The sequence below is a fragment of the Hippopotamus amphibius genome, chromosome 5, assembly GCF_030028045.1.
Source record: "Hippopotamus amphibius kiboko isolate mHipAmp2 chromosome 5, mHipAmp2.hap2, whole genome shotgun sequence".
Taxonomy (NCBI): domain Eukaryota; kingdom Metazoa; phylum Chordata; class Mammalia; order Artiodactyla; family Hippopotamidae; genus Hippopotamus; species Hippopotamus amphibius.
In genome coordinates, this window is record NC_080190.1 from 133,532,181 (window position 1) to 133,558,854 (window position 26,674).

Here is a 26,674-nt window from a genome sequence, read left to right on the forward strand (position 1 = left end):
GATTTTATTTCCATTATCAGGGTTGGGTTTCAATCCAAGGTATCATCCCTGGAAAGCTCCCTCATTATGTCAGACTTTAATATCAAGTCCCAAGTTTAACAAAGCACCTAGAGAAATTAAGTAGGGAATCTGCCACAATGTACTCCCATGTCCTGGGCCAGATTTGCAGCCACCACATTTTATTCACTAATTGAAAGGAGGAAGAAAAGTACCATGTTGCCTCCAAAGTCAGCCACTTGGGACAGGCAGACATATGCAGAGGGCTGGACTGGGTACTAAAGATGGGGGAACTTGGTGTGTAATGTAGGGCAATTCATTTTTTCCCCAAATAAAAAAAATTCCATATATGCCCTTTCCATGGACATGAGAATGAAGTGATTCTCATTCAGGAGTGGTTTTTGCAGGTCAGATAGAGGATAAGTATGCAGGGTGAGCTGGAAGCAACACTGTGAATGGTTAAATGTGTTTTCAGGCATGATAAGGATGCCTCGAAGAGAGACAGAGCTCTGATGTTAGGATTTTAGACTACTTTGAAGTTAAGTTTCTATCTTTTGAGGGTCTTCATTTCCACTTGGGAGCTTTTTCTGCAATTAGAGGGTTCTAACGCCAGATGGCACCTTTGTTATAATCATAAGATCTGAAGAGCTGGACTTATCCAATACATGAGTGTGTATGTGTGAGTGTGTGTATGTGGTATAAATATGTGCATAAGTATATATGTATTTGTAAATGTATAGATGTATTTATATATCTTATTAAGTGTATATTTACATATGTATTGTGAATCTTGACTGTCTAGAATCAAAGCCAAGCTCTGTTATCTACTTGCCTTGATTTTGGCAAAAAAACCCTATCTATGCTTCAGTTTCCTCATTTGTAAAATGAGGTTAATGATAGTGCCTATTTTATGGTGTTGTGAGTTAACAAATTTTTTTTTTTTTTTTTTTTTTTTAAATTATCTTTTTTTTTTTTTTTTTTAATTTTGTGAGTTAACAAATTTAATGAGTTAATTATATTTTTATTTTATATTTAAATACTTAGAATAGAGTCTGGTATATAGTGTCTGGTGTGCAAGTGTTAACTCATTATTGTATAATTTATTCAGAAGTTGATCTCTGGCTGTCCCTTCATCAATAATTCCACCTCTCCCCTGTTGTGTGGCAGCCATATGGTATGGGGAAGGATTTAACCCACCACCCCAAGTGAGGGAACTGACTTGTGTAATTTAATCAGATGGTCCATTTTGCCATAGTGACTGGTCCAGGTACTATTGTCCAAACACAAATCAAATCAGTATACGGCATTTTCTGGAACCCTAGAGTTTGTGCAGGTATGAGAAGGGGTGTTGACACATTAGATCAACAAAATGTGGGTGAAGTTTTCTTGGGGGAAATAAGTTCTCCTGTGATGTATGGGTACAAATCATAGAACCACTACAGTTCTTGCTACCACGATGGAAAGCAAACTGAAGATGCTGCTAATCTCACAGGAGAAAAAACAGCAAGACCAAAAGGCCAGGCCTTGAGGACATCATGGAGCAGCTGGGTCAAACCAGCAGTAAGGTTTGCCCTGCCTCCGAGACCAATAAATCCCCTTCATTTGAGTTGCCCTTTCTGAGAGAGTCCTAATAGATATAAGATCAAAATACATATTTTTAATTAAAGTAGCTGAACAAGGCCATTATTAGTAATTACTCTTCCTGTATGATGATTCCTTATATGAAAAGAGAAAATAAGGCAAAATTTTTAAAAATTGGAACCTTGTCACCACACTTGCCTCTTCTCACTAATCCTTAGCTTCCGTATATGATTCTCACTTCTTCCCTCCTTTTACGTTAATTTTTTCTCCTTAAAATAAGTTTGAATTTAATACTCAGATTTATCTAAGAGTGACTCAAACTAGCATTTGAGGACAAGGGGGGACACTCTCCTTTCGACACCCAATGCCACTGTCCTGTGTAGGTTCAAACACTTCGGATTCAACATTTGCTGTAGCTCTAAATACTTACACATGTCATGGGTCACAGAAGAGTTGGATTCACCACGCTGCCCAGAAATAGCAGCATTCTAGAGGTTTCTTCACAGATCATGAAATGAAATGGCCGGTCCACTTTGAATAAGCAGTAATTTCTGTCAGGATTCCTTTTTTACCGACCTCAATCATTGCTCTTTGTAAAACCTTGGCTATTTTAAGATTTCTTGCAGTAACTGACGGTTCACTGAGGTCAGCCCAGGGTGAGAAGATTCTGCTTATTCCCATCTGCTTCAGCAGTTCATGCACCTTATACTTTTTTTTTTTTAGAAGATAAAGACTCTTTTTATGATCATAAATTCAATACAATTGTCAGACATTATTAAGAATACTTAATATTATCCCCTGTTACATTATTCTCTCACAAATGTAGTATTTCACTATGGTCTGTTTGATTCATGATCTAGATAAAGATGACACATTGCAAATGGCTGATATGTTTCTTATGGCTTTTTCAGTACATAGACTACTTCTACTCTCTTTTTTTCCTTGTAACTAATTTGTGAAAGAAATGGAATATTTTTCTCTTGAAAATTATTTCCCACAACCTGGATTGTGCTGATTGCCTTTCTATGCTGTGTTTTACATATTCCTCAGTCCCTTGTAGATGCACCTCATGCTTCTGATCTAATTTGAACTTTGGAAAGAAAACTTTCATTTTTCTGGTTTTCATGTTTCTGAGCCATGTGTCCACCAGGTCTGTGGTCGGGAGTTTTCAAGGACAAGGTGGTCACCCATCTTATCCATGAGGACCAGCCGCATGGTAGCATTTCCTCAATAGGGCAGTTTGAGGATGTGGCAATGAAAATTCTTATCAACTTTGGAGGCAAACTTGCCTGCCCTATACATCATGGGCACCTTAACTTCCTTGTTTGTACTTGTTCAGTGGAAAATGTTCACCTTGATGAGAACAGGATCAAGAGGGGTCAACTACTTCCTCAGAGAAATTGAGGAAGGTCTCTTTGATATCAAAGTCCTCAGGGATGAAGGCAAAGCTCCTCTGGGCCAGGCCCAGCTCCCAGTTGTGGGAGAGGCTCTCTCTGAGCTGCTTCCTCAAAGAACATACCTCTGTTCTTTGTACTCACCTAGTTAATTCTGTGTTGAAATATCTAACATAGCTCTGTGGGTGAGTTTATAATTACAATCCCTGGTGCCATACATCCTTATAATCCTGGCCATTGCTTGTTTCTTAGTCCTCTCCTTTTCCACCTAGAGTAAACTTCTCCTCTAGCTAGAATAAACTTCCAGAAGGCTAGAGGGAGTGAAGAAAGGCTTAGTTCAGTATTCCCTGAAGAAAGACATAGTTTTTCTTAAGTAAGAAAACTAACAGTTCTACTAGCTAATAGTTGTTAAAGTAAAAACAAAACAAAATCAGAAAGTTACTGTGGTCAAATCAGTGAAAAAAATTGGGTTTAATAAAAGTAAACATGATTTTTTAACTGTAATGCCTTTCAAACATTTAAGATGCAAAGCATTTTATTAGGATAAATATCTAAAGCGTTATAATAGGAAAAAATACTGAAATCTCAGTAGCTTAACATAATAAGATGTACTTCTGGCCCATGTCATGGTCCAATGGTGGAGTTCTTGATTAGGTGGCTACCTTCAAAGGGTAATTCATAAAGCCACTCACCATCCATCAATTTCACCATCCTCATTGAGGAGCTCCTCAAATCACCCCAGGTGTATTCCATTCTGGACAGTTGGAAGGGGCAAAGAGCAGGGAAGATGGTGCGCGGGAGGTTTCTGTGGCCAATCCAGAGAGTGGTACACATGACTTCTACCCAGAAATCACATCCCGTTGTCCAGAACCTAGTTACATGGCCACACCAAACTGTGAATGAATGCTGGGAAATGTGATCTGAGAACAAGGAAGTGGATTTTAGTGAACACACAGTCATCTCTGCCATACATGTTTTAACCCTTTAAGGAGATTTATGGTATAAAGCATTTCTCAAACTTATTTATCTAAAGAACTCCCTTCCACTCAACATTCTAGCATCTATTCACTTAAGTATTCCATGGAACACGCTTTGAGAAATACTTATGTTATATTATGTTCTTTTCCCTTGGGCCCTGCTCTTAAAGAGTTGCTGTTGGGTTGCTTGCCTTCCAACCATGTTGTAGACACAGAAAAAAGATGCTGTAGTTAGAGATGTCTGCAGATCTTGACTCTTTGAGGATCATATTTTCAAATCAAAAGATGGTTTGTTTTCTTAGCTATTTTATACTTTATTTTCTGTTTGAAAAGACCTTACTTGTGTTATTTTCCATGTATTTGCCTAGCCCTTAGAAGCAGAGTTTGAGCCCAGCCAGCAATATTTCCCCCCATGCAGCTATGGATTATAACTCCATTTAAATAGAAACTGTGAAGCTTTCCATTGGCTTAATTGTCTTCCCTATCTTTAAAATTGATAACTGACAAGGACCTACTGTGTAGTACAGAGAACTCTGGTCAATATTATGTAACAACCTAAAAGGGAAAACTTTTGGAAAAGAAAAATACATGTCTCAGTTAAGCGAGAGAGTAGCACAGACATATATATACTACCAACTGTAAAACAGTCAGTGGGAAGTTGTTGTAAAACAAAGGGAGTCCAACTCGAGGATGGAAGATGCCTTAGAGGACTGGGGCAGGGAGGGTGGGGGGGACTCGAGGTGGGGGGAGTCAAGGAAGGGAGGGAATACGGGGATATGTGTATAAAAACAGATGATTGAACCTGGTGTACCCCCCCCCCCCAAAAATAAAAAAATTAAAAAAAAAAAAAGAATAGATACATGTGTATGTATAGCTGAATCACTTTGCTGTACACCTGAAACTAACACAACATTGTTAATCAACTATACTCCAGTATAAAATAAAAAGTTAAAAAAAATTGCCTTCCCTACCTCCCAGTGCCTTCCCTTCTTTCCCTGTGCCCTCCTGTACTTCCCAGTTCATTCTGACATCTTCCAGGGACTTTTCCCTTTACTAGTGTTTCCCTTCCCATTACAGATGATTATTTCAAACTTTATTCATCTCTTTGATTAACAACTCCTCACTATAAAGACAGAAATGGCTAATAAGCTTCATGTATTATTACTCTCTGAGGCGTTTACATTTTAGCATGGGACAAAACATGAAAGGAGGAGAATAAACTTCTAATGGTGTAATTTCAGGTACCAGTAACAGACATTGGGAAGGTGTTTTGAGAAAGATAGCATTGTTAGAGTTTTCAGAACATACAGGTTGGGTAACTACCTGCTAGGCCCATTTATGAAGTTAGTCCTTGACCAAAGGTGGCCTGGTATTTCTTCCAGAGAAGGCAGATCAACCCTTAATTTGACCCTCATGCCATTTCTCTGTACATATTGGCTTTATTACAAGAGGTCAGGATTTTCTTCCTAGACAAGTTTATGAGATGTCACTTCCCATTACAACGATTACAAAAAATTTAACAAGTTTAATTTCCTTACCTGTTTTATTCCACTTTGGCCTCAAACCTAATTTATCAAAATGTAGGAATACTCTTAGATTATTACCCTGAATATAAATGTGACCCCAAATTTTCTCTTCTCTTTCCAATGCATCTATTCTAGATATTCAGATATATTTGTACCTGAATATTTGGGATATAACAGGAAATAAATTATTTTACACATCTAATGAATTGCCATTCAAAGTCTCCTTTTGTCAATAAAAATGAACATTTTGGCAAATAAGCAATAAATTTTACATTGTAAAGTGGAGAAGTCACTTGTCATTCTGTAGACTCCATTTCAGTAGAGGAAGTTATTTTTTGGAAGTGCTTTCCTATGGAAGGTTGCATTTGATTAATTTATTCCAGAAATTTTGCCAAGGAAAATTACAAAAATGAGGTCATAATTTGTACATGAATTTTTGGGAAGCAACATTTTATAAAAAGTTTTTGGTTTATTTAAAAAAATGAAACAGAATTTTGATTTCATGATTGGCAGGAATATATATTCTGGGTAGAGTAATTGAGGAAAGTTTTTTTATACCAATACTACTTGATGCTGTATATGTTTGTTTGAAGAAAAATTAAATTTGAAATCAAATTCAAGATAATTGATTTATAGTAAATATATACTCTAAAAAAAGACCAAATCATCTTTAACACATTATTTAATCTTAGAGAAACTGAGAGCTGTGGCAAAAAGATCACTAATAGGTGGAGATTCAAAGTATGCATTTTTCTCTTTCTTGCCATTGTAAGAGCTATTCATCCTTACATTGCATAATTTAAAAACTTAAATCCCCCCCCATATTTAGCAGATTGTTTTCATATTAGTTCAGCTGGAGGTTTTCTTCCTATATTTTCGAATACAGCTCCTGAGTAGGGAATTGCAAAAATAAAAAAACCAAACTTTTTCTATTTAATTCACAGACCATGGAAGCTTCAAACCCAGAAGTGACCATCACCGTAATTTATTATGGTTTTAATAGCAAAATATCTAGGATTCTGCAATCCTCAGATTCTTAGGAAAAGCAGCAAGTGTCTATACTTTCCTGTTGAATACCCTCCTCTTTCCTAACACTTCCAGCTATAGATTTTCAGTGAGTACACAGATTCATTAAAAAACCAGGGATGATAATCATAGAAGGCTTGTTATATTTTTAAAAACAACATGGATGCACGACTTTTGGTAAATAATATCATTTTTAATGAAATAATAAAACTGACAAATTAAATTAGGCTCTCAATTTCCTGCCTGCATAACATTCTCTGCGCAGGTATACACACATATAGCAACCTTGATGCCGCCAGAATCTTGAATTTACATCTACTTTTCTACGTTTCATAGAACTTGTGCCCAGCGTGTAGATTATTTAACAACTCTCATGTTTGTGAGAGTTAGATTTTCCTACCATAATTTGTTCATTTTCTAAAAAGCCATGGCATCAAGAGTTAAAAGCTTACTGTGAAACCTACGTAAATACATTTGTTCATCTGGGCCCATGTTGAGCCCTCTCTGCTTCCCTTGGATTCAATCGAATCTTGGTGAGCTTAAGGTGAGAGTGAGACTCATCAATTCAACATAGGGTTGGGGTGTGCTGAAGGTTGCACAGCTCTAATTAAAAAAAGGCACTGTGTTTTTATGGCAGGATTCTGGAGGGCTGCACTGATTTCCTGATGAATGTTGACAGGGCTATTAAAGCTGTGAAACAACATTGCTTGAATATGGCATTGAATGAAAGAACTAGCTTAGCCATGCTGTTCTTGGGTGTTATTAGCTGATTAAACTAAGCCATGGGGAAAACCATCTTTGGGCTATGCATTCATTTTCTCAGCTTTTTTGTTTGTTTCTCAGCAGTTATTTCACAAGGTTGGTAGCTAGGTTGCTTTATTTGTGGCCTTTAAATTCTACCTATGACATAAAGGATGAACCATTATGTCCCTGGGTCCTTTTGTTGACCCAAGACACCTGGTACTGCACAAAAGAGACCCCATCTTCTGGTTTTTTGAGACATGACTTTGACTAGTGTGTGTGTGTTTATATTTCTAAAGAGGAAGACTTGACTTTGGCCAAATCCTCTTCAACTCTGATCACACCCTTTATTTTCCATGACTCTTCAACCTCTCTGAGACGCAGTTTTCCTCAGATATCCAAAAGGCATGATGATACTTTGCAAATTTATTATGGGAGGTAGAGATCATGTGAAGTGCCCAACATAGTTCCTGGCATAGATTAGACACTCAGTAAAAAGTAGCTTTTATTATTGTTATTGAAACAATCTAGTGAGAGAAAAATATATGAGTTATTGCCTTTTTTGTTATGTAGAGAAGAATCTGGGGGAGAGGAACAAAATGGCGTTTCCACAAATGGAAATGAAATGATATCTGGAACAGAAATCTGGAAACTTGCTTAGAACTAAATTTTAGGCCTTTGGTGAGAATTGGCATACTTCTTTGGAGAGTTAATTTAGATAGATTTAGGTAATTTGACTTTTATGGTACTTTGAAAAAACTTCTGGGGAAGTTGGATGAGATTCTTTCAGTAATTACACAAAATGTGGTGAGTATCTGGGAGATATTTAAACCAAGAACAGATACTATAAAAAGGAGAACACATCACAATAGGTGTGATGTAGGTTAGAGCTAAAGCATCACATGACTTCTCTAATGAGGTGTTGAAATACCAAATTAGGAAACTGAGAGAGACTCCAAGTATTCCTTTCTGATGTTTTACATCTGCAAGTGGGAATATAATTTGCTGATAGGCAATAAGATTCTTAAAAACTTTAATCTTCTGAATCAGCAATTTCATTTCCATTTATCCATTCTAAGAGAAGATACAAAATTCATAAAATTGCTCTATGCATAAAGATGTTCACTATAGTATTACTTATATAAAAAATGTGGAAGCAATTTAAATGTCTGAAAATAGGGAAATGATTAAAACAATTGTATCATGTATATAAGTGTTGTATAAGCAAGCTATTGTGAGAAGTTTAATAGGGAAATGTTTCTGCAAAGGGAAAAATATATAAGGTTATATGTAAATTATTATTTTACCTATATAACACAGTTACTGAAAAAAGACTGGAAGGATATATTTATTTGAACCACATAAAATTAATTTTGACCTATAGAAGGACTATTTTGCATAGTTTAACCTAATCCTAATACATGGATATCTGGGGGAAGTGGTAAAATTTTCAGCAATATTCTCTGAGGTTTTTGTAATTTTCTATTTTTACAGAAACATTTTTATTATAAGGAATTTTTAATAGAAAATAATCTAAAAAAGAACTGTTCTAATTTAGGCAAAATTTAAAAAGAATAAATTAGATTTCCATTTCTGGCAGTTTTACAAACTTGATATTCTGCAAAGCCTTACACTACAGAATAATCCCAGATACTATATAAGGCATTTGGAAAAACTTTTCATTACATGGCTGAGCTGGCAACAGAATAAGGAAATCCCCAGCAGTCAAACATGAAGCAAAAGCATAAATCCTGGGAGAAAACTCTATTACTGCTTTCTGGGCACCTGTGTATTTCTAGTGATCCAGAGATTATGTTTTAATGGCCTCATAGGGAGCAGGGAACAAATATTATTGTCCATATAATGTAGGGAGTTAGATAAAAGACTTGCATGTGAAGCCAAGACCCTACCTACCAAAAAGGGCCACACCTTCTATGAACAGTGAAGTAGAGGTGAATCCTAATTTACATGGGAAACTTGCCTATTTTATCTTAAAATTATTAGAAAATAATGTTTAAAGGTGGATTCCAGAAGCAGGTATAAATCTTATGTGGCTAAAAGAAATCTCAACTTCATGCCTCTAAGAATTCATTCAGATAAAATTACATCAGATAAAGGACTCAACAGTCAAACATTATAAAAAGATGCAGAAACAAGAGACATGACTGAGAATCAGCAGAAATATCCAATGTTGAAACAAATAAACAAATATCAAATATACAAAGACTTATGATATTCGAATATAGAATAAAGAGAATATTTTATAAGTTTAAAGAAGCATAAACAGTACTGAAAGTATGAGTTAGGGACTCTCAGTGACGATAAGGCACATTTGAAAAACATAACATAACTGAAATAAACTCAGTTGGTTTTAAAAGCAGATTTCATACAGCTCAAGAGAAGGACTGAATTGTAAGATGACAGTACAGAAGTGACCAGATGCATACCAGTGTCAAAAATATGGTAACCATGAAAGAGACATCAAAAATCATGGATCATAAAATGAAAACAAATGTCCAACATACATGTAATCAGAGTTACAGAAGGAGTGGCCATGAAAATGAACAATGGGTAATGTTCTGAGAGATAACAGTGAAAAATTTCCACAAACTGATAAAAAACACACACCCTAAAATTTAGGAATCCCTAAGTTCCAAGCAGGAAAGATGAAAACATGTATATATAAGCTGCTAAATAACAAAGAAAAAGAAATATAATGAGTAGTCAGAGAGAAAAAACAGATTAGAAACAAATAACAATTAGATTAAAGATAAAATGAAAAATAGCATATAGTGTTATACTATTCCAACTCTCACCACTTTTATTGTAGAAGTCCTAGCCACAGCAATCAGACAAGAAAAAGAAATGACATCCAAATTGGAAAGAAAGAAGTAAAACTGTCACTATTTGCAGATGACATGATACTATGTACAGGAAACCCTAAAGATCCCACCAAAAATTATTGGAACTAATAAATGAATTCAGCAAAGTTGCAGGATGCAAATTAACATACAGAAATCTGTTGCATTTGTATGCACTAACAATGAACTATCAAAAATAGAAATTAAGAAAACAATCCCATTTACAATTGCAGCAATTTAAATACCTCAGAATATATTTAACCAAGAAAGTGAAAGACCTGTACTCTGAAAACTATAAGACATTGATGAAAGAAATTAAAGATGACAAAAATAGATGGAAATTTATACTGTCCTTATGGATTGGAAGAATTAATATTGTTAAAATGCCCATACTACCAAAAGCAATATAAAGATTCAGTGCAATCCCTATCAAGATATCAACTGCAATTTTCACAGAAAAAACACAAGTAGACCTAAACTTTGTATGGAATCACAAAAGATTCTGAATTGCTAAGGCAATCTTGAGAAAAAAGTACAAATTTTTGAACTATACTACAGAACTATAGTAATCAAAACAGTATGGTACTAGCATAAAAGCAGACACATAGATCAATACAACAGAAATAAACCCATGCGCATATGGTTAATTAATCTATGACAAAGGAGGTAAGACTATACAATGAGGAAAAGATAATCTTTTCAATAAATAATGTTGGGAAAATAGGATAGCTACATGCAAAAGTGAAGGAAACCAGTATCAAAAGGAAAAGGCAACCTCATGAATGGCAGAAAATATTTGCAAATCACATGTCTGATAAGAGGTTAATATCTGGAATATATAAAAACTTATACAACTTAATATCAAAAAACCCAAACAATCCAATTTAAAAAATTGTCAAAGGTCCTGAACAGACATTTTTCAAAAGAAGACATACAGATGGCCAGCAGGTACATGAAAATATCTTCAACATTTTTTATCATCGGGGGAATGCAAATCAAAATCACGAGACATCACCTCACAGCTATGAGAATGGCTGTTGTCAAAAAGACAAAAACAAAAAACAAGTGTTGGTGAGGATGTGGAGAAAATGAGTCCTCATTTACTGTTAGTGAGAATGTAAATGATGCAGCCACTACAAAAAACAGTATGGAGTTTCCTCAAAAAATTAAAAATAGAACTATCCAGGAATTCCACTTCTAGGTATTTATCTGAAGAAAATGAAAACACTAATTTGAAAAGATACATGTAATGCTATGTTTATTGCACCATTATTTGCAATAGCAAAGATATGGAAACAACCTAAGTGTCCATCAATAGGTGAATGGATAAAGAAGACATGGTATATGTATATAATGAAATATTAGTCAGCCATTAAAAACATTTATGAAAACATGTTTTCATTAGGATATTATGCTATTGAAATGAGTTAGAGAGAGAAAGACAAATACCATAGGATATCAATTTTATGTGGTATCTATAAAACAAAACAAATGAACAAATAAAATAAAACAGAAACAGAGTCATAGATACAGAGAATGAACTGGTGCTCACCAGAGATGGAGGGAAGATAGGCAAAATAGGTGAATGACATTAAGAAGCACAAACTTCCAGTTACAAAGTAAATAAGTTATGGGAATTTAATACACAGGATAGGGAACATGGTCAATAATATTGTAATAACTCTAAATGGTGACAGATGGTAACTAGACTTACAATGGTGATCATCTTGTAATGTATATAAATGTCAAATCACTATGTTGTACACTTGAAACTAACATAACATTGCATGTAAATTATACTTCAGTAAAAAAGAAACTTAAAAATAGTGAAGAAAAAGAAATAATCATGATAAAAGTAGAAATGAAAGAAATAAATGAAATAGAAAGCAAAGAGAATCAACTAAGTTGGGTTTTTGTGAAGTGACAGAATTGCTCGATGTCTGGTAAGATTGATTAAAAAATGAGATAGGCATCAAAAAACCTGTATTATAAATAAATAAAAAGAGGAGGTAACTTCAGATGCAGAAGAATTTAAAAAAACAGAATGTTATATACAACTTAATCTAATCCATTAAAAGATTAGATGAAATGTGCAAATTACTTGAGAAAATATAACATATCAAAGCAAACAGAAGAGAAAAGAGAAAACCTGAATAGTTACATTACCATAAAATAATTTTAATCTGTGTAAGCTTAAAATCTTCTCCCAAAGAGAATACTAGGATCAGATGCTTCTACAAGCAAATTCTTTCATATACTTTCAAATATTTCAATAACAGGTATTTCTACAACATTTTCTAGGAAATAAGAAAAGAGAGAATACTCCCACCTTATTTTGTGAGACTATTAAACCTCATTATCAAAACCAGACAGTGATGGTACGAAAAAGGGAAGTTACGGGACAATCTCATTCACTAATATGGATACAAAAATTCTAAAGGAAATAATAGGCAAATAAATCCAATGAAATATACACCATTACTAAGATGGCTTCCTAATTATGAAGTTAGTTCCATAATAGAAAATCACCATATTAACCGATTAAAGAAGAAAATGATATAATCATCTTAATATATGGAAAATAAAGGAATAATTAAAATTCCAGTTCATTAATTATTTTAAAATATCTTAGTAAACTAGAAATAAAAAAGAACATATTTGATCTGCTAAGTGGTATCTGCCAAAGAACTATGTAAGATTTATTTAAATCATGAAATGTCAAAACAGTCCCTTTGAAATCAGGAACAAAACAATAGTTTAGTTGGTCCTAACCAATACAGTAAAAGAAGAAAAATAAATAAAAGGTATAAAATTTGGAAAGGAAGAAACAAAACTGTCATCACTGCAGCTGACAAAACTATCCACATAGAAGATACACTGACAATTTCTTTTGAATTAGTAAGAGAGTTTAGCAAAGGTGCTGGATATATGTAAACATATGTCAACTGCAGATTTACAATCAACAACAAGTAGTCAGAAAATATATGTATATAAAAGATGCTATTTACAATAGCCACAAAAATAAGGTACTAGAAATAAATCTAATAGATGTGCAGAATCTTTAAAGATAAAATTATGATATTCTATTGAATGACATTAATTAGACCTAAATAAATTAAAAACATTATGACAATATACTAAAAGATACTAATAAGATCTAGACAAAAGAGACTTCCTATTTTCATGGAGAGAGAAAGACCCAATATCACAAAAATACCAATTCTCAAATCTCTAGATTCAAAGCAATTACAGTCAAAATTTCAGTAATATTTTTCGTAGAACGTGATAAATGGGGTATGCGGGACACTTATGATATGCCCTCTGGTACATGTAAAATTTTTAACTATGAGAATGTATTTTCTATTTTTAAGGTTTATGTTTAATATAAACTGTGGTAGGCAGCCCCTAAGATGGCTGCCAATGACCCCCGCTTCCCTCACTTCTTGTGTGATTCCCCCCCACTTTGGGGTGGGCTGGACTTAAGGACTATTTTCTAATGGATAAAATATGGAAGACATAATGGAATGTCACTTCTGTGGCTTCTGCCCTGGCTGCTGGCTCTCACTCTCTTTAGATTGTTCACACTGGGGGATGCCAGCTTCTCTGTCTCCAGGCAGCTGTTGGAGAGGCCAGGGTGACTGAACTTGGACATGGGTCTTCTGAGGCCTATCAACTGTCACATGAAGAAACTTGAAGGTGACTCCTCCCTGAATCAAGTTTTGAGATGACTATCCAGTTCTTCCACACAGCTTGGGCATGAGAGACCCTGAGCCAGAGGCCCCCAGCTAAGTATCTCTGGTTTCCTGACTCACAAAAACTGTGAGATAATAAGTATGTGTTGTTTCTAGCCACTAATGGAGCAATTTGTTTTATAGCAATAGATAACTAAAACAAAGTACATTGATAAACATAAAAAATATATATAAACAGAAGAGCAAAGAGCCGTAAATAGCTGAGACACTCCTGAAGAAAAACAGAGTAGGAGGACTTAGCCTGGCTGATATCAAGATTTATTACAAACCTATAGTTAATTACAGGAGTGTGGTTTTGGCATAAAGAATTAGGTCAACAGAGTAGAATAGCAAGAATAGAAGCTGATTCACACCTGTTTGGAAGCTTAAATCTTATAAAGCTGCCATTGCAACTAGGATGGCCAAGATGACAAGGGTGGCACTTGGGGATCTTGTGGACAATAGTTATTTCCCAAATAGTATAAAGATATTAATATTTAACAAAGAGTATGTTGCACCTGTCTGAATCATCTGACTGCCACCCTACCAACTGTCTGATTTGGAGTAAGTGGGTCTGCTCATTCAGCTATCAAGGCAGTGATTCATTGTATTGACCCCAGGTTTAGCACAGGAAAGGACTCAGCTCCTCCAAGAAACTTTTCCTGAATTTCAATTCTGGGCTCAGTTCTTGTCTCTGTTTTGAGAGAGCACTTTATAAAGTAACTCCACTACAGCATCTACCTTGCCTATTAAGATGTTAAGATCATGAACTGGGGAACAAGATTGGCTGGATTTAAGTAATGGGCAAATGACTTAATCTCAGTTTTCTCACAATAAAATAGGGATGATAATAATAATTGTCTTCTACCTCCAAGTTCTTATGAGAATTGAAAGATTTGTTCAGACAAAATGTTTGAAACACCCTCTGACACTGTTATGCATTTATATGTTTTAAAATTATATTAAAATTTATGGCTTTGTTTCCTTTCCTGGACTGCAAACTCCTTAAGGTTAGAGACTGTCTTAATCATCTTCAGATGCCCAGTGCCTAGAAAGGTATCTGGTGATGAATGCCCAATAAACGATTGTTGGACCAAAAAGAGGCAAATACTGTTTGGAGAACTATACCGCTGGAAATGGCATTTTCCGTGGTCTTTTATGGCCTTATTGATTCAATAGTTAATTAGTTACTCATTTTTCAAAATATATTTATTTATTTATTTATTGGCTGCGTTAGGTCTTCGTTGCCGTGCACGGGCTTTCTCTAGTTGCGGCGAGCGGGGGCTACTCTTTTTTTTTTTTTTCTCTCATATTTGGTCTGTATTTGATTCTTTTTTTTTTTTATTTTTTTTTATTTTTTTTTATTTTTTTGGGGGTACACCAGGTTCAATCATCTGTTTTTATACACATATCCCCGTATTCCCTCCCTTCCTTGGCTCCCCCCCCTCGAGTCCCCCCCACCCTCCCTGCCCCAGTCCTCTAAGGCATCTTCCATCCTCGAGTTGGACTCCCTTTGTTATACAACAACTTCCCACTGACTATTTTACAGTTGGGGGGGCTACTCTTCATTGCGGTGCGCAGGCTTCTCATTGCGGTGGCTCCTCTTGTTGTGGAACATGGGCTCTAGGTGTGTGGGCTTCCCTGGTCATGGCACGTGGGCTCAGTAGTTGTGGCTGAAGGGCTCTAGAGTGCGGGCTCAGGAGTTGTGGCGCATGGGCTTAGTTGCTCCGCGGCATGTGGGATCTTTCCAGACCAGGGCATGAACCCGTGTCGCCTGCATCGGCAGGCGGATTCTTAACCACTGCACCACCAGGGAAGTCCTTAATTAGTTATTCGTTAAACTATGTAATGAACTATTAAGTAATTAACAATGAATAATGTAATCATTCATTCATGGTGCTTTGGGATTGGAGGGGCATTCAATCCAGCCTTGGAGTCTTCACTTCATGAAGGAAGTGGTAATAACTAAGCTAGACCATGAAGCCCATGAGAACCAGGACAATCTCCATTTCCATCACTGCTCTCAAGGCAGTGTCTAACCCATTGCCTGGCCCAATAAATACTACATGGAAAAATGAAGGAATGGGAGTTAGGAGAAAAAAGAAGATAGTGGTGAAGCATAGCATTCCAGGTAAGAGAAATTGTATTTTCAACATTTCAAAAGTTGATTTGGGGGGTATTTTCAGAAAGTTCAGCACAATGAGAGAAAAAAGTGTGCACTGGGAAAGAAGGGAGATGAAGCTAGATAGTAAGAAGAGCTACATTATGGTAGTTCTTGCATGGCACACTGTGGAATTTGGACTTTTTCTTGAGACTAGGTCATTGAAGGCATTTAAGCAGAGGAGTGATATAATCAGATCTAAATTTTAGGGACATCACTGGTCACAGTGCGAGGGATTGTATATAAGAGGGAAGGTGGAAGCAGGGAGATCACCTGGGAACTGCTCAGTCATTCTCGGCTTCTGCCACTTGGCTAGTAGTTATTCAGCTGTTTCCTTTGTGCACCTTCTCCTATACAGAAACATCATAGTGCTTTAAAAAGCTTTTCAATTTTTTTCCCTTTCCCTCCCCACTTGGTGACTCTATGTGCTTTATGTGGACGTTCCATTATTTTCCTTAATTTTCAGAGTACATAGTCACTAAACTTTCCATAATTTACTCTAAGGTTCTTTCCATTAAGGTCCAACCCAGTGTCTTTTGTTCAGTGGATCAAACACATTTTTCCAAATTTTGCTTCACTGAAGTTTATGTCTTATTTTTTTCCATTTCTGGGACACTCCTTGGACTTAATGGGAAAAACGAAGCAGCATATTTAAAGACCCATTTGGCTGCCATGCAACCCTGTTGATTTATCATCAATTGGTAAACAGAAACTCTGCTTCTTAAAAAAAAAAGGTACTCCATGCTTGAGATCTTTCTTTTCAAAACAACTCTCAGATGGAAATTGTACCACATGCTTTTGCAGATCCTCTTTGGAGTTGTTTGCTTCCATTTATCTATTCTGGGTACCTCTAGTTCCAGCATGCACACAGGAGGGACTCAAAAGCACCGAGGCACTCCCCTTCCCAACAGACATGGCCCACATCCCTCTCCATCCACACACCTGCTACTCCCTAAGCTAACATCCTCTAACTGTAACCTTCTTTGAGAAACTCTGTGTGTGAAACCAGTGGGTGTAGAAATAGCAGGTGACTCCATTTCAGCAGTTTTGGTGACCAGAGAAGAATTATTGCTTCCTTCACTTTGTGGCTCTGGTAAGTGCCCAAGAGGTGTAGTCAAAAAATCAACACATTAGTAATCCTGCAGGACTGACTCCAGCTGTTTAACATGGCCCGGCTCAAATGTCACATCCTCGGTGATGCCTCCCCTGACCCCCTTCCTCTCCTAGTCACAGTTTCACTGTGCCCTGTGCACTCCCATAGCCTTTGGTTCAAACTACTACTAGCATAGCATTTATCACCACTGTTATTTTAACTTTCTGAAAATTGCATTTGAGTATGGTAGAGGGACAAGAGAATGGATTTTCAAGGAGAAAAAACTCTGGATGCCCATTTTATCCAGAGGTTTGAGACTCTGGGTAAGTAAATGCCCTCTTTGAAAACCTCAGTGTTCTTGTCTGTAAAAGAGACTGTGGGGTTAAATAAGGAGAGAAGATAGCGCCTATAGCATGGAACCCGGCCTCCAGCAGATATTAACAAATAGAAGCTCCCCTTCCTTTCCCTTTGCTTAGATGTGGACCTGTCTGTCGCTCCCACTAGACCATAAAGCCTTCTGGGGAGACACTCTGATTTAGGAATCTTCCTAACACTTAGCACAGGGTCCAATCCAGGTGTTCAGTGCAAGTGTGTTGGCTGCTGGATGAAAGGAATGCCATGTTGAACCCTGGAAAACTTGGCCCAGCTTATTGGCCAGCCTCCTCTGACAATGCATGTGGACCTCTGTTTTGGTTTACCTCATGATTGCATCCAAGCCCTTGATTTGTGGGTGATGAGACAGAGAAGCTTGATTAAGTCCATATATTCTTTGAACTTAAGATAGGTAACTGTAGACTCCTTGTTAAAGTTCTTGTTCTTTGGAAAGCTGTGAGTTGTAAATTAGAGGACCTGCTTTACTTGGAGAAAAAAAAATGGGGCTAAACCTTGAAGTTATTGGAGTTATTTGGGGAAGGATTTTTTGTATCACTGAGGTGTTTCCTCAGGAATGGTCCTGCAATACAAAAATGGATTCATGATCAAGACCTCTTGGCCTTCTTCTGTGGAAAAGCACATGCTTTTGGCTGAAGAGAAAAAAAAAAAAATAACTTGGCAGGTACAGTACTGCTTTAAAGTCCTTTCAATATCTGAATTAATTCCATGTCACCACACTTAGTTTCAAGCCAATGTTTCATGTGACCTATGTCCTGGTGCACTGATGGCACGTGGTATGACCAAGGTAAGTTGATGGCAATGCCCAGGTAGGATATCAATCATACAGATATATGATGTTGGTGATGTGTGAATAATTCGCACTTATTGGACCTCTTTTTCTTTTGACCATCTCCTCCATGACACTTTCCAGATCAGTGCCCTGTTGGGATCTCTATAAAAAGCTGGCATTCCCCATCTTCCCAGTCAAGTCAACACCCACTATGAGCCAAACATTGCTCTGGGTACTGGGAGTACAGTGGGAAGCAAGAGGGACAATGCTCCTGCCCTCAGGGAACTTACATCTTAGTGCCCTGATAAACTCCTTTTACTTACTCCTGTTTTGGGTGTTTTGGCTTTCATTTCCTCACCTTCAGTTTATCTATGAATTCCATCATGCACATCTGGCTCACTCCATTTTGCCTTTTAAGGTTTTTGACTTCTCCTTTCCCTTTGATGGTTTATTTATTTTTTAAGCTACGATATGGTCATGAACTTTCAGAGCTGGATGACCTTTCGGTCCACCTAGTCCAACAATAAGCCATGGAGACGTATTGATTTGTCCTCTCACATAATGACACGCTGGTGGGTGGAGCCCAGCACTGACTGCCAGTTTATTGCCTTTCATTACCCATTGCCCTGCCTCCCCGATTTCCTACCCAATTTTCTCATGCCTACCCTGATGCAGATTTCCTTTATTCAGCAAAATTTATGAATTCCCAATTTATGCCAGGGCATGCTCTAGCTACTGGGGAGACAAAGACATAAATCTCTTCTATAAGATCATAGTCTTCCTTCTCTTTGCTTATTCCTCTCACTTTATTGTAAATATCTGCACACGCTGAGAAGATTTGCTGGTTCCTTAAATATCCCTGTCAAATGTCTCAGTTTTTTATTTTAGATAATTTTTAACTTTAAATTTCACCTTTATTTGTATTTACACATAAATATGTTCTCTGTTGATTCTCTTTTAGATATGTCACTCTACATGATAAAGAGCTTTATGTAAATAAGCATTCTTCAATTAGACTTCTCTTACAGATTGATCCTAAATCTTATATTTCTGACAGTCACCTTTCATGTTTTCTAGCGAATACAGGTGCAGTTCCTTCTTCCCACCAAGTGACTCATGGGAGTGTAGCAGTGGTTTCAACCTTAACCCCATAGTGGATTCTCCTTGGGGACGGGGGTGGGGGGAGCTTTTAAAAATACTGATGCTGAGCTCCCACCCAAAACAAATTAATTTGGAATATGTGGAGCTGGATTTCAGACACTGGGACAGTTGAAAAAGCTTCCACAGGAGGCTAACAGGCTGCCACGGAGAATCGCCGGTTTATAGGATAAGTATAATCTCCTTCCAGAATTGTCCTCTTCCCTGTTTCTTTTGGGACAGTAATATTTTATATACTAGTTGTATCAAAGCCATAATTTGACCAGAAATGATATAATTTTCAAATTTGGTCTTGTTCTGAAACATTGACTCTTCTTTTCTCCTCTTGGATTCTGTACGTGCACACAATTTAAATCCCAGGTCCAACTTGAGGGTGCCTCTTTTCCATATTTGTGCTCTTCACATTTTATTTAATCTTTTTGGCTCTCCTTTGAGTGTCCCCCTTCCTTTTGCCCTTTGCTTCTCAAGCTTGGTATCACTGCTCTTCCTATAGATTTGGAATTTAGGTTTCCCACAGTGGGTGCTGGCTTTTTTTTTAACTTATTTTAATTTTCCCCCCTTTCATTCATTTCCCAAAACTCTCCTGCCCCCTTATCTTTTTTTTTAAATTGAAATTCCTCCTTTTGAAGCCAGGATTTTTATTTTCATGGCTTTGATATCCAAAAAGAAGTAGCTTCCTGATTTTCTTCACTGTTCTCTTGCTGCGTGCTGTTCATTCTCAATCATTTTATATTTTCTTCTCAATTTCAAAACTCAAAATAAGCATTCATTTATTCTCTCCTTTTTGTCTCATCTGAAAGCCATTGTGCTGTCACCTTTCAATCCTACCTGACTACGTAACTCTTCTTCCCTGTATGTTACATTTGTACGACTTCTTCAGCTATGCTTATAGCACATAACCCCCTAAAATTTCTACATTCAAAATTCCTGGAAAATATTTCACTCTCTCCTCGCCTTATCACAGATCTCATCCACAATCATATTTGTTCTCATTCAAATCCCTAGTCTGTCACTTTCAGTGGCACTGTTAATACATCACCTTATCTGTTTAATTGTGCCACATATTTGCTTTTATTCATGCTCATTCATTCTTTAAGTAAGTGAGCTTGGGATTCAAAACTGCTTAGAAGCATCTCCACGTAGTTCTTTCCATGGGTGCTGATCCTTTCTCTCCTTGGTACAATTTCTCTAAGCAAATCCCGAATCTCTGTTTCTCTGCGAGTCACTACTAAATCCTAACTGTAGGTGATTTGATTACTGCAAATGCTCGGGCACATCCTATAGTCAGTCCTGTAACATCACTATTGAAATAGACACTACATTTAATCTTGCCTACACCATCTTGTCCTTTACTTGGACTTACGTGGATTTCTCTCAGTTTTTGGTTTCACAGGGTTTCTTTCTCCTGCCCTTGGTCCATGTTCCTCTATTGATGATTGCTTCCTGTGTGAAATTGGTGGGCTGGCTGCCACTGACTCCCAGCTGCACAAACTAATTCATCCCTGGAGCTTGGCATCCATGGGCACTTACACGTTGTTTTTCCTGTTCACTCTACTCAGAGCTGCCAATATAGCAGTTGCCTCGGATTCCTTCTGCTTTTCCTCACTAGCATATGGTATGGTTTGACCTGGTGAAGTTGAGTTTCAATTTTACTGAGAAGAGAGGTACTCTGATGTAAGCTGAATATAGAAAGTGACAGAACAGAGACCTCCACTCTCATTTATTCAACAGCTTTGTGTCGAGCCCTTGATCCAGGCACTTTACTAGTATACGCTGAAGTAAGATTTTAGCTCTGAACCCAAGCAACTTTCAAATTAACGGAAGGGCCAGGAAAGCATTCCCATAATTAAAGTATATCAGCAAATATGCCTTAATTATTAGAAAAGGTAAAATAAGCTATTGCTAAAGAGGACAGGCTTTGAAGTCAGACAGACCTGCACTTGAATTTGGACCTCACCACCAGCCTGGCTTGGGGCAAGTTCCTTAATGTTTCCACATCTTTTCTTCTTGTCTGTAAAAGGAGTCTAAATAATAGCTCTTTCAGCATAAGATTGTCGTGAGGAATAAATGAATTAATAGAGGTTACATGCTTAAGCCATTGCTTAGCTCTTAGTAAGTGCTCAGCAAATATTGGTTTTATGTGGTATTTACAGGCAGCTAAGGGAGCACAATAAGAGAGTCAAGGAAGATTTCTGGGAAGAAGTGACATGAGTTGAGTTTTGAGAGACAAGCACTACGATAGCTAAATGAAGTGAAGAAAAGGAATTCTTAAAAAATTTTTTTAAAAAAATTGAAGTATAGTTGATTTACAATGTTGTGTTAGTTTCAGGTATACAGCAAAGCGATTCAATATATATATATATTCTTTTTCAGATTCTTTTCTCTTATAGGTTATTACAAAATATTGAGTATAGTTCTATGTGCCATATAGTAGGTCCCTCTTGGTTATCTGTTTTATATACAGTAGAGTGGATATGTTAATCCCAAATTCCTAATTTATCTGTTCTCCCCTTTCCCCTTTGGTAACCATAAGTTTGTTTTCTATGTCTGTGGGTCTAAGGAAAAGGAATTCTAAGTAGGGGGGCAGAACATGCAAAGGTATGGAGATGTGAAATAATATGATGATTGCATGAACCCCAAATAGTCCACTGTGTAAGGCTGAAGCAGAATAATGCATGACCAGAAGGGAAGGGTGATGACTAAAGCAAATAAAATATTAAAACTCATTTCAGCAGAAGAAACTCTGCAACAAAAAACATATATCACTCTCTACATAAGAGCCAGTATAGGACGGGGAGGGTGGGGGGGACTCGAGGGAGGGAGGGTGGGGGGGGGAGTTGAGGGAGGGAGGGAATATGGGGATATGTGTATAAAAACAGATGATTGAACTTGGTGTACCCCCCAAAAAATAATAAATAATAAAAAAAAGAAAAGCAAGGAGATTACATAAAAATAAAATAAAATAAAATAAAATCTTTATCAATTTGAAAGGCAAAAAAAAAAAAAAAGAAAACAGAAAAAAAAGAGCCAATATAGGGAGATGCAACTTCAAACTTTCAAAGACTTCTGTGAAGAACTTCCACTGAAATAGGAGGCAGAAAGAATTGCAGAATGAAAAAAAGACAGGGCAGAAATGATGGCATCCTGACATTCAATCAGAAGCATGTCATACAAAAGACAATGGTGTCTTGTCCAAAGGGTCAGAAACTTGCAACTTGTACCTTTCCTACAGATCCATGACCCTAAATCCCATCTCCATCCACCACTACATGAAACTTTTCGACAATCCCTCTCCCTGCTTTTTGTTATCGGACACATAAGTATGCAGCTTAAGATCTTAATGAAAGAGCAGAGCAACTTGGTGCTACGACACCTGAGCCCAGCAGCTGTGTGTGAATGACCTGCAGACAGAAAAGCAATACTCCTTGTCCAAGCAACCTAGACATGGCTGTGCTGTGTCCTGTAGACACCCAGGGTTGAATTTGTGCAGTCATTGCCAGAAAAGCACACCACACCCACATGTCAAAACAAACATGATATCCAGGGGAGGAAAATCAAGGTTTCAGTTGTTTCTTTTCTTCCCTCTCCAAATCCCAAGAATCCAGTGAGTTTTAATAACACTTCTAAAATGTCAGGAGAAAAAACTCTTACTTTTGAAAAAGTTGGAATCACCAAGGGGATCTTTTGCAGAGTCTAGTTTCACTCTAGGCCCCTCAGGGATGGTATGGGGTGCAGGTGTGCCTTGCTTTAAGAAAATGCAATGAAAAAATCCAAGCATAGAATAGAGACTTTAGGAGGTGATTATTCATATTGTAATACAGGTTTTTAATTTTATCTGAATCATAGGTTTGCTTTAAAACAGCAGTCCCTCTCCTGTGAAGCAGTGCCCATTTTCAAATTGCTAATTTGGTGGAGTTGGGGAGAGAGTGTTGAGAAATTTAGTGTTCAAGGATTAAATAATTATTTTTATTTATGGAAGATATATCAAAAACAAAGACTAAGCATTTATGAAATGTTGGGAGTCACTGAGAAAGGAAATAGTTATGTATTAAGTATTTATTATGTGTAAGGTACTTTACATATGTGATGGGAATAAAATTTATTAAAGCATAATCCCAATTTCACTTCCTCCTTCTTTTCTCTGCCTGAGTTTATGCAACTTCTGTCATCCTTTCTGCAGTAAGAAGAGATCTGAATTTGTGGCCATGTTCTTATGATTTTTGAATACAACATCAGGAAAGTGGGTAGAGAGAGAGACAAAACTGGGTAGTTCAGGAGGACAGGTGGAAAGGACTATGAGAACAAGAGCTGATATGGACCAAGGAGAGCTTGGTGGTGTGTAGACTAATGCTGGGTTTGGATGGGGATTCTTGAGAAGCTATGGGCTCTAAGAAAACTGTAATTTTAAGAAGCCATACAGAGATGCAAAGAAAGATTAAGTTCTTTTAAAATTGCTTTTGAATCCTGGACTGTGCTACTTTGGACGTGCAAATTTATTGATGTCATGCAATAGGAGGCATGTTTGATCTCATTCAACTTGCAATAACCATACGAAGTGGGCATTTTATTTTCATTCATACAGATGAGAAGAGTGAGTTACAAAGATGTTCAGAGATGTGACTAAATCACACAGCTAGACTATGCAGAGCTTGGATTTTAAAATAAGCTTGATTCCAGTATTAAAAAGACAAGGAATACCAAGTGTTGACAAGGGCGTGAAGAAAGGGAGCCCTTGTACACTTGGTGGGAATGTAAATTGGTATAGGCATTATTGGAAAACAGGAAGGCAGTTCCTCAAAAAATTAAAAATAGAACCTTCATACAATCCATTCGATCTAGTAATCCCGCCTCTGGGTATATGTTATCCAGAGGAAGTGAGATCAGTGTCCAGGAGAGGTTATCTGTACTCCCATGTTCACTGAAGCGCTATTCACAGGAGCTGAGATATACAAACAACCTAAGTGTCTGTGAATGGATAAACGGATAAAGAAAATGTGGCATATACATACAGTAGAATATTATTTAGCCATAAAAAGAAGGAAATCTTGCCATCTGGAGCAACATGAATGAACCTGGAGAGTGTTATGCCAAATGATATTAGCCAGACACCGAAAGACAAATACTATATGATCTCATTTATGTGTGAAATCTAAAAATATAAAACTCATAGAAGCAGAGTAGAATGGTAGTTACCAGGGGCTGGGGACTGGGGGAAATGGGGAAATGTTGGTTCAAGGGCACAAAGTTTTGGCTGCAAGATGAATAAGTTGTGTGGAGCTGAGGTACATCATGGTGTCTATAGTTAATAATACTGTATTATATACTTGAAATTTGCTAAGAGAGTAGATCTTAAGTGTTCTCAGCAAACACAAACACACACAAATGGAAACCATGTGAGGTGATGGAGGTGTTAACTTGAGTGTGGTAATAACTTCACAATGTATACATATGTTAAGTCATCACATTATACACCTTAAAAAATCCTGTTGTGTAACCTAAATAGATACAATTTTTATTTGTTAATTTTACCTCATAAAGCTGGGGGAAAAACTCTAGACATTAAAAAAAAAGTAAAAATAGGCCTTTTTTTAATGTTATCTTTATTTAGGCATGTCAACTACCCTTCCTTATTTTCTGAGATTCCTTCTTTTTTTCTTTTGTCTAATCATTTAGGAAATAATAATCCTGATTTAATTCTGTTTGTGATTATCCTTAAGTTATTCAAAAGTATCTTTTCTGTTAAACAAAGTAAAAAATATATGTATTGTATCTTGATTCTTTTCTGTGTAAAATGAATACTTTGACATGTTTTTCCTCATATCACTACCCCACATCTTCCCTTCCCTCCTCTTAAGTTTGTATAATTTTACAAGTATATTTGTTTTATCTATATTCTCTTTTAATAATCACTTTTGATATTCACATTCAAATTTTATCAACTATAATTCTTAGTTCACCAATGTAAACATAGAGCTGTTTCCTCCAGATTCTGATAACAGGCTGCTTGACAAGCAAATCACTGTCCTACCTTCCAGTGCTATATCTTTGTCTTTTAATGTGTTTTCATAACATTTTTAGTGGAAGGGTAGGCAGGAGAAGAGGGAAATGTAATAGAGCTAAATATACATATTTCATAAGAGAAAGGTAATAGATAAATCAATAAATAGCAATATAATCTTATTATAAAAGAAATGGCTAAAGTATTTAAAAGTAATAGCTTGGGGGATGATAAAGGTAAGATAAAAGCTACTGTTTTGCACTACATACATTTTAATATGATTTATAAAGTAGCCATGTGCATACGTTTTTTAAAATAAACAGTGATATATATGCCAAAGTCCTGGTCTAGACAATAAACACGGAATGAAAGTGGATGAATATGTGATATACTGGGGCCGCTCTTTCCCCGCCTCTCCAAGAAGTATACAATCCTCAGATCTGGAGGTGGGGGAAGGTTGGAAACCACTAAAATCTGGTGAACATTCTCAAGAACCAGGCCTTGCAACCTGCCCTTCTCCTACGCTGGACTGAATCCCAGGGGATGGCCATAGAAGCCCCAGACAAATTTGGGGATCCAAGTGTCAAGGAGTTCTATGTTCCACTTTTGTGAGGGTTTTGGAAGGCAGCAAGACCCCCTAGTTCCTTGTGCCATGATAGATTAGACAAGCAGAAGCTCCAAGGCAGACCAACCTGAGGCAAAACCACAGATCCTCCTTATCCCTTAATGGGATGCAAGGGCTGCAGATTCTTTCCATGGGACTGACATTGTCCAGCATCTGAGATGGAGGCTGGAAGACCTCAGGATGGAGATGCCCATAGTAGGTGTGGTGTGAACCATAAGACCAGGGGCCAGGTGGGAACAAGGACATCTCAGGTGTGGCTGCTGTGGAGCAGGGATGACAACTAAGGACTGGATAGAACCGCGTATATCTCTGGAGATGCCTGTGTGGAGCCCATCATGAACAACGCCCAGGAGACCCCTCCAGATGAGCCGCTGCCATGTAAACCCTGTGGAGCTTGGGTGCCTCACCCTACCACCCTCTCAGGGAGATTCCAGGAGAAATGCTTAAGTGAATTGTCAGAATCCTTGATTAGAAACAAAGAAACAACTCTGGTTAACAGAAGCATTAAAGGAATTTTTGGGAAGGATACCAGAGAGCTCTCAGAATCAGTGGGCTCAGAAAAAAAGGGTGAATTACCTCCAGCCAAAACCACAGCACAGGAAGTTTCTGGTAAGATGTGGATGACACCACCACTGCACCACCC

At 37.0% G+C, this 26,674-nt stretch overlaps 1 pseudogene; it reads right to left on the reverse strand.

Annotated features, from left to right (window-relative positions):
* Positions 1-2,020: 2,020 nt before the first annotated feature.
* LOC130854299 (protein Z-dependent protease inhibitor-like) lies at positions 2,021-26,277 on the reverse strand (annotated as a pseudogene).
* Positions 26,278-26,674: the final 397 nt, after the last annotated feature.